Source organism: Ovis canadensis, chromosome X (genome assembly GCF_042477335.2).
Source record: "Ovis canadensis isolate MfBH-ARS-UI-01 breed Bighorn chromosome X, ARS-UI_OviCan_v2, whole genome shotgun sequence".
Classification (NCBI taxonomy): domain Eukaryota; kingdom Metazoa; phylum Chordata; class Mammalia; order Artiodactyla; family Bovidae; genus Ovis; species Ovis canadensis.
In genome coordinates, this window is record NC_091727.1 from 123107861 (window position 1) to 123115555 (window position 7695).

Genomic DNA, 7695 nt, shown 5'->3' on the forward strand with positions numbered 1-7695 from the left:
AAGGACCCATCTGCCAATGTAGGAGACATAAGAGATGCAGGTTCGATCGCTGAGTCAGGAAGATCCCTGGGAGGAAGGCATGGCAATCCACTCCAGTATACTGGCCTGGAAAATCCCATGGACAGAGGAACATGGCAGGATACAGTCCATAGGGTTCCAAAGATTCAGACAAGATGAAAGTGACATATCACTCATACATGATCTATTACCATTTTCTTAATTGTTTTGGGTTTACTTTCTGTACGACTTATCCTTCTCTTCTGTTTCCTGCTTAGAGAAGTTCCTTTAGCGTTTGTTGTAAACCTGGTTTGGTGGTGCTAAATTCTCTTAACTTTTGCTTGTCTGGAAAGCTTTTGATTCCTTGATCAAATTTGAATGAGAGTCTTGCTGGGTAGTGTATTTTTGGCTATAGTTTCTTACCTTTCATCACTTTAAATATATTATGCCATTCCCTTATGGTTTGTAGAGTTTCCGTTGCAAAATCAGCTGATAACTTGATGGGTTATTTATGGATTGCATGTTATTTATTGTCTTCATTGTTGCTTTTAATATTTTACCTTTGTCTTTAATTTTTGTCAGTTTGATTACTATGTGTTATGGTATGTTCCTCCTTGGGTTTATCCTGCCTGGGACTCTGTGCTTCCTGGACTTGGTTGACTATTTCCTTTGTATGTTAGGGAATTTTTCAGCTATTATCTCCTCAAACATTTTCTCAGGTCCTTTCTCTCTCTCTTCTCCTTCTAGGAACCCTATAATGCAAATGTTAGTGCATTTAATGTTCTCCCAGAGATCTTGTAAGCTGTTTTCATTTATTTTCATTCTTTTTTCAATATTTTGTTATATGGCAATGCTTTCCACTTCTGTCCTCCAGGTCATTGATCTGTGCTTCTGCCTCAGTTATTCTGCTATTGATTTCTTTTAGTGTAGTATTCATCTGTTTGCTTGTTCTTTAGATCTTCTAGGTCTTTGTTAAACATTTCTTGCACCTTCTCCATTATTTTCCCAACATCCTGGATCATCTTCACCATCATTAATCTGAATTCTTATTCTGGAATATTGCCTATCTCCACTTCATTTAGTTGTTTTCCTGGAGTTTTATCTTGTCCCGTCATCTAGGATATAACTTTCTGCTTTTTCATCCAGATTAACTTTCTGTAATGTGGTTTTTGCTCTGTGGTTCTTCATGCTTCTTCTGTCTGCCCTCTGAGGGAGTAGGCTAAGCCTTTTAGGCAAAACTATTAATGATTTAGCTTCAGGAAAAGATGTTGAACTCAGAAAGAAACAGTTAAATGTAACAAGAACTGATAAAGAAATCATTAAATGTGTTTGTTAATCTAAGCTAGCACTAACTGTAAAACCAATATTAACCACTATTGTTAATCACCAGCTTGAAAGTGAAAGTGTTAGTCGCTCAGTCATGTCTGACTCTTTGCGACCCCATGGACTGTAGCCTGCTAGGCTCCTCTGTCCATGGAATTCTCCAGGCAAAAATACTGGAATGGGTTGCCATTTTTTCTCCAGGGGATCTTCTAAACCCAGCGATCATACCCAGGTCTCTCACATTGCAGGCAGATTTTTTAACTGTCTAAGCCATCAAAGAAGCCCACTACCAGTATTCTAATAACCAGTTGGGTGGATATTTAATAAGGAAGAACTAAAATACTAGAAAACATATAAGCTGGGAGGGGTAGAATGAGCGATAAAATAATCTGGTTTTCGTTGATTTACAAGGAGGTTAGACAAGCATGAAAATGTTAAATTAAAAGATAAAATTGCAAACTAGTGGTAATTATTTAGTCATGAAAATGGTAACATGCAGATGATTAGACCATTATGTCTAAAACCCAAGCACAAGGGGCGAAGGAATAGGATGGGGAGACCACTTTCTCCCCAACAAATTCATCGAAAGATTATTTGAACGCTGAGCAAATACCACAAAACAACTTCTGAACGCTGGCAGAGGACACCAGGAACCCAGAAAGGCAGCTCATTGTCTTCAAAAGGAGGTAGGACAAAATATAAAAGATAAAAAGAGAGACAAAAGAGTTAGCGACAGAGACCCATCCCAGGGAGGGAGTCATAAAAGAGGAGAAGTTTCCAAACACCAGGAAACCCTCTCACCAGAGGGTCTGTGGGGTGTTTTGGACTCTCAGAGGGCAACATAAAAGGGAGGAAAAAATAAATAAATAAAACCAACAGATTACACACCTAACCACAGCTCCCAGTGGAGAAGTAGCCCAGATGCTTGAATCCACCACCAGCAAGAAGAGGTTGAACAGAGGTGCAGGCTGCATCACTTAGTGCAAGGATTGGGCCTGAATGCCCTGAGGACAACCTGAGGGAGATAACCTGAGATAGCAACCCAAACTGTGGGATAGACAGAGAGAGAATGAGAGAGAGAGAGAGAGAGAGAGAGAGAGAGAGAGAGAGAGAGAGAGAGAGAGGGAACTTTCCTGTGAAAAGCTCTAACCTAAGGCACTGATTGGCCGTCTCACAGAACAAAGGACTGAGCGAATACCAGAGGAGAGCTAGCTGGCTGCAGACTAGCCCATCCCCACCCGGAGGTAGGGAGGCAGGCAGGCGACAGCCAGAGCCTGAAGGCAAGGGGCAAACTTAGCCCCAGAGACAGCTGCTGCTGCTGCTAAGTTACTTCAGTCATGTCCGACTCTGTGTGACGCCATAGACAGCAGCCCACCAGGCTCCCTCATCCCTGGGATTCTCCAGGCAAGAACACTGGAGTGGGTTGCCATTTCCTTCTCCAATGCATGAAAGTGAAAAGGGAAAGTGAAGTCGCTCAGTCATGTCCAACTCTTAGTGACCCCTTGGATTGCAGCCTACCAGGCTCCTCCATCCATGGGATTTTCCAGGCAAGAATACTGGAGTGGGGTGCCATTGCCTTCTCCGCCCAGAGACAGCATCCTCTACCAAACTGCGAGCAGGCTCCCAGTTGCTAACCAACTCTTCCTGAGATCCTGGATGTTTGACTTCTGCCAGGAAGGTCACAGCCAGACATCAGCTCCCCAAAGGAGACACATGGCACACCTGAGATGGTTCTCCTGCTGCACACCCAGGAAACTGAGCAACAAGGACTGGGGAGGTGATAAGATGCAGTGCCCCACCTGGGTAGAGTGTGCTCACCAAGCACCTGGTTGCCTGAACTGCTTGGACCTGGGAAGGGCACAACACGCAGGCCCAACCGAGTCTGTGCCTTTGTGGAGTACCCAAGAACTTGAACCTGAGTGACTTAGACCTTGGAAGTGCATGCAACCCAGGGCCAACTTTAGACAGTTCCCTTGCAGAGCAACCTGAAGCCTGAATAGTATAGGCTGGGAAAGCACATAAGGAGTGAGTGGGGGCAAACCTAGTGTGATACAGACACTGTGAGCACTCCCAATACACACGAGTGATATTTGTTTACAGGGTTCCTCCCTCTTGACAGCACAACTGAACAAGTGAGCCTAAATAAGTGATCACCTTTATCCCCTTGTGTCAGGGCAGAAGTTAGATACTGTAGAGACTTAAAACCAGAGGAAGCCAAAACAAACAAAGAGGTAACTGCTACAGAAGTGACAGGTGCAAAAGATTAAAACCCTGTAGTTATTGACTACCTTGCAAGGGATCTATAGACCTTGAGAATAAGTATAAGCTGCAACTATCTGAATCTGAACTGATCCCAAAGTGCCCTCAACAGCTCCAGAGAAATTCCTAGATATATTTTGCTATTATCATTTTTTATTTTTTTTTAATTTTGAACTTCTTTATTACTCCTTTAATTTTCCTTTTTAAAACCTATTGTTACCTTGCGAAAAAAAGAACCCTATTTTTGATCAAGATGAAAAGGCAGAGAAATAGTCAAAGGAAAAAGAACATAATAAATGCCCATCAAACCAAACAGGAAAGGAGGAGATAGGGAGTCTACCTGAAAAAGAATTCAGAATAATGATAGTAAAAATGATCAAAAATCTTGAAAACAAAATGGAGTTACAGATAAATAGTCTGGAGACAAGGATTAAGAAGATGCAAAAAATGTTTAACAAGAAACTAGAAGCAATAAAAAAGAGTCAATCAATAATGAATAATGCAATAACTGAGATCAAAAGCACTACAGAGGGAAGCAATAGTAGAATAACTGAGGCAGAAGATAGGATAAGTGAAGTGGAAGATAGAGTGGATGAAATAAATGAAGCAGAGAGGAAAAAAGAATTAAGAGAAATGAGAACAACCTCAGAGACCTTTAAGACAATGTCAAAAGCCTGAACATTCGAATCACAGGAGGCCTAGAAGAAGAAGACAAAAAGAAAGACCATGAGAAAATACTTGAGGAGATAATAGTTGAAAACGTCCTGAAAATGGGAAAGGAAATAACCACTCAAGTCCAAGAAACCCAGAGAGTCTCAAACAGGATAAACCCAAGGCAAAACACCCCAAGACACATATTAATCGAATTAACAAAGATAAAACACAAAGAATAAATATTAAAAGCAGCAAGGGAAAAACAGCAAATAACTCACAAGGGGATTCCCAGAACGATAACAGCTGATCTTTCAATAGAAACTCTTCAGGCCAGAAGGGAATGGCAGGACATAGTTAAAATGATGGAAGAGACAAACCTACAGACCAGATTACTGTACCCAACAAGGAGCTCATTCAAATATGAAGGAGAAATCAAAAGATTTACAGACAAACAAAAGCTCAGAGAATTCAGTACCACCAAACCAGCTCTCCAACAAATGCTAAAGGATCTTCTCTAGACAGGAAACACAAAAAGGTGTATAAACTCAAACCCAAAAAACGAAGTAAATGGCAACAGGATCATACTAATCAACAATCACCTTAAATGTAAATGGGTTGAATGCCCCAACCAAAAGACAAAGACTGGCTGAATGGATAAAAAAACAAGACCCCTATATATGCTTTCTACAGGAGACCCACCTCAAAGCAAAGGACACATACAGACTGAAATTGAAGGGCTGGAAAAGGATACTTCATACAAATGGAGACCAAAAGAAAGCAGGAGTAGCAATAGTCATATCAGATAAAATAGACTTTTTGAAATAAAGGATGTGAAAAGAGACAAAGAAGGACAAGGATTGATCAAAGGATCAATCCAAAAAGAAGATATAACAATTATAAATATATATGCACCCAACATAGGAGCACCACAATATGTAAGGCAAATGCTAACAAGTATGAAAGGGGAAATTTACAATAACACAATAATAGTGGGAGACTTTAATATCCCAATCACACCTATATATAGATCAACTAAACAGGAAATTAGCAAGGAAACACAAACTTTAAATGATACAATGGACCACTTAGACCTAATTGATATCTATAGGACATTTAACCCTAACAACAATTAATTTCAACTCTTTCTCAAGTGCACTCGGAATCTTCTCCAGGATAGATCATATTCTGGGTCATAAATCTAGCCTTGGTAAATTCAAAAAATTGAAATCATCTCAAGCATCTTTTCTGGTCACAATTTGGTAAGATTATATGTCAACTACATGAAAAAAAGCTATTGAAAATACAAACATATGGAGGCTAAACAACACACTTCTGAATAACCAAAAAATCACAGAAGATATCAAAAAAGAAATCAAAATATGCATAGAACCAAATGAAAATCAAAACACAACAACCCAAAATCTATGGGATTCAGTAAAAGCCATGCCAAACGGATGGTTCATAGCAATACAAGCCTACCTCAAGAAAGAGGAGAAAAATCAAATAAATAACCTATCTTTACACCTAAAGTAACTAGAAAAAGAAGAAATGAAGCACCTCAGGGTTAGTAGAAGGAAAGAAATCATAAAAATTAGGGCAGAAATAAATGCAAAAAAAAAAAAAAATGACCATAGCCAAAATCAACAAAGCTAATAACTGGTTCTTTGAGAAGATAAATAAAATAGACAAACCATAGCCAGACTCATCAAGAAACAAAGGGAGAAGAATAAAATCAACAAAATTAGAAACGAAAATGGATAAATCACAATAGACAACACAGAAATACAAAGGATCATAAGAGACTACTATATCAGCAACTATATGCAAATAAAATGAACAACTTTGAAGAAATGGACAAATTCTTAGAAAAGTATAACTTTCCAAAACTGAACCAGGAAGAAATAGAAAATCTTAACAAACCCATCACAATCACAGAAATTGAAACTGTAATCACAAATATTCCAACAAACAAAAGCCCGAGACCAGATAGCTTCACAGCTGAGTTCTACCAAAAATTTAGAGAAGAGCTAACACCTATCCTACTCAAACTCTTCCAGAAAATTGCAGAGGAAGGTAAACTGCCAAATTCATTCTATGAGGCCACCATCACCCAAATACCAAAACCAGACAAAGATGCCACCAAAAAAAAGAAAACTACAGGCCAATATCACTAATGAACATAGACAAAAAATCCTTTACAAAATTATAGCAAACAGAATCCAACAACATATTTAAAAGATCGTACATCATGAAAAAGTAGACTTTTATCTCAGAGATGCGAAGATTCTTCAATATTCACAAAACAATCAATGTGATACACCACATTAACAAATTGAAAGATAAAAACCATATCATTATCTCAATATATACAGAGAAAGTCAGGAACAAGATAAGGGTGCCCACTCTCACCGCCACTATTCAACATAATTTTGCAAGTTTTAGCCATAGCAATCAGAGAAGAAAAAATAAATAATAAAAGGAAACCAGATTGGAAAAGAAAAAGTAAAACTAATCAATGAATATAGTAAAGTTGCAGGATATAAAATTAACACACAGAAATCCCTTTTATTGCTATACATGAACAATGAGAAAATAGAAAGAAATTAAGGAAACAATCCCATTCACCATTGCAATGAAAAGAATAAAATACTTAGGAATAAATCTATCTAAAGAAACAAAAGATCTATATATAAAAAACTATAAAACACTGGTGAAAGAAATCAAAGAGTACACAAATAGATGGAGAAATATACCATGTTCATGGATCAGAAGAAGCAATATAGTGACAATGAGTATACTACCCAAAGCAATCTATAGATTCAATGCAATCCCTATCAAGCCGCTGCTGCTGCTGAGTTGCTTCAGTTGTGTCTGATTCTGTGCGACCCCATAGACAGCAGCCCAGCCCACCAGGCTCCCCCATCCCTGGGATTCTCCAGGCAAGAATACTGGAGTGGGTTACCATTTCCTCCTCCAATGCATGAAAGTGAAAATTGAAAGTGAAGTCGCTCAGTCGTGTCCAACTCGTAGCAACCCCATGGATTGCAGCCTACCAGGCTTCTCTGTCCATGGGATTTTCCAGGCAAGAGTACTGGGTGGAGTGCCATTGCCTTCTCCCCTATTTCTCCAGTTCTATTCTTCTTTCTCAAGATTGCTTTGGCTATTTGAGGTTTTTTTGTATTTCCATACAAATTGTGAAATTATTTTTTCTAGTTCTGTGAAAAATACCTATCAAGCTACCAACGGCCAAAGAACTAAACAGACATTTTTCCAAAGAAAACATACAGATGGCTAACAGACACATGAAAAGATGCTCAACATCACTCACTATCAGAGAAGTGCAAATCAAAATCACAATGAGGTACCATCCCACACCAGTCAGAATGGCTGCTATCAAAAAATCTACAAACAATAAATGCTGGAGAGGGTGCAGAGAAAAGGGAACCCTCTTACACTGTTGGT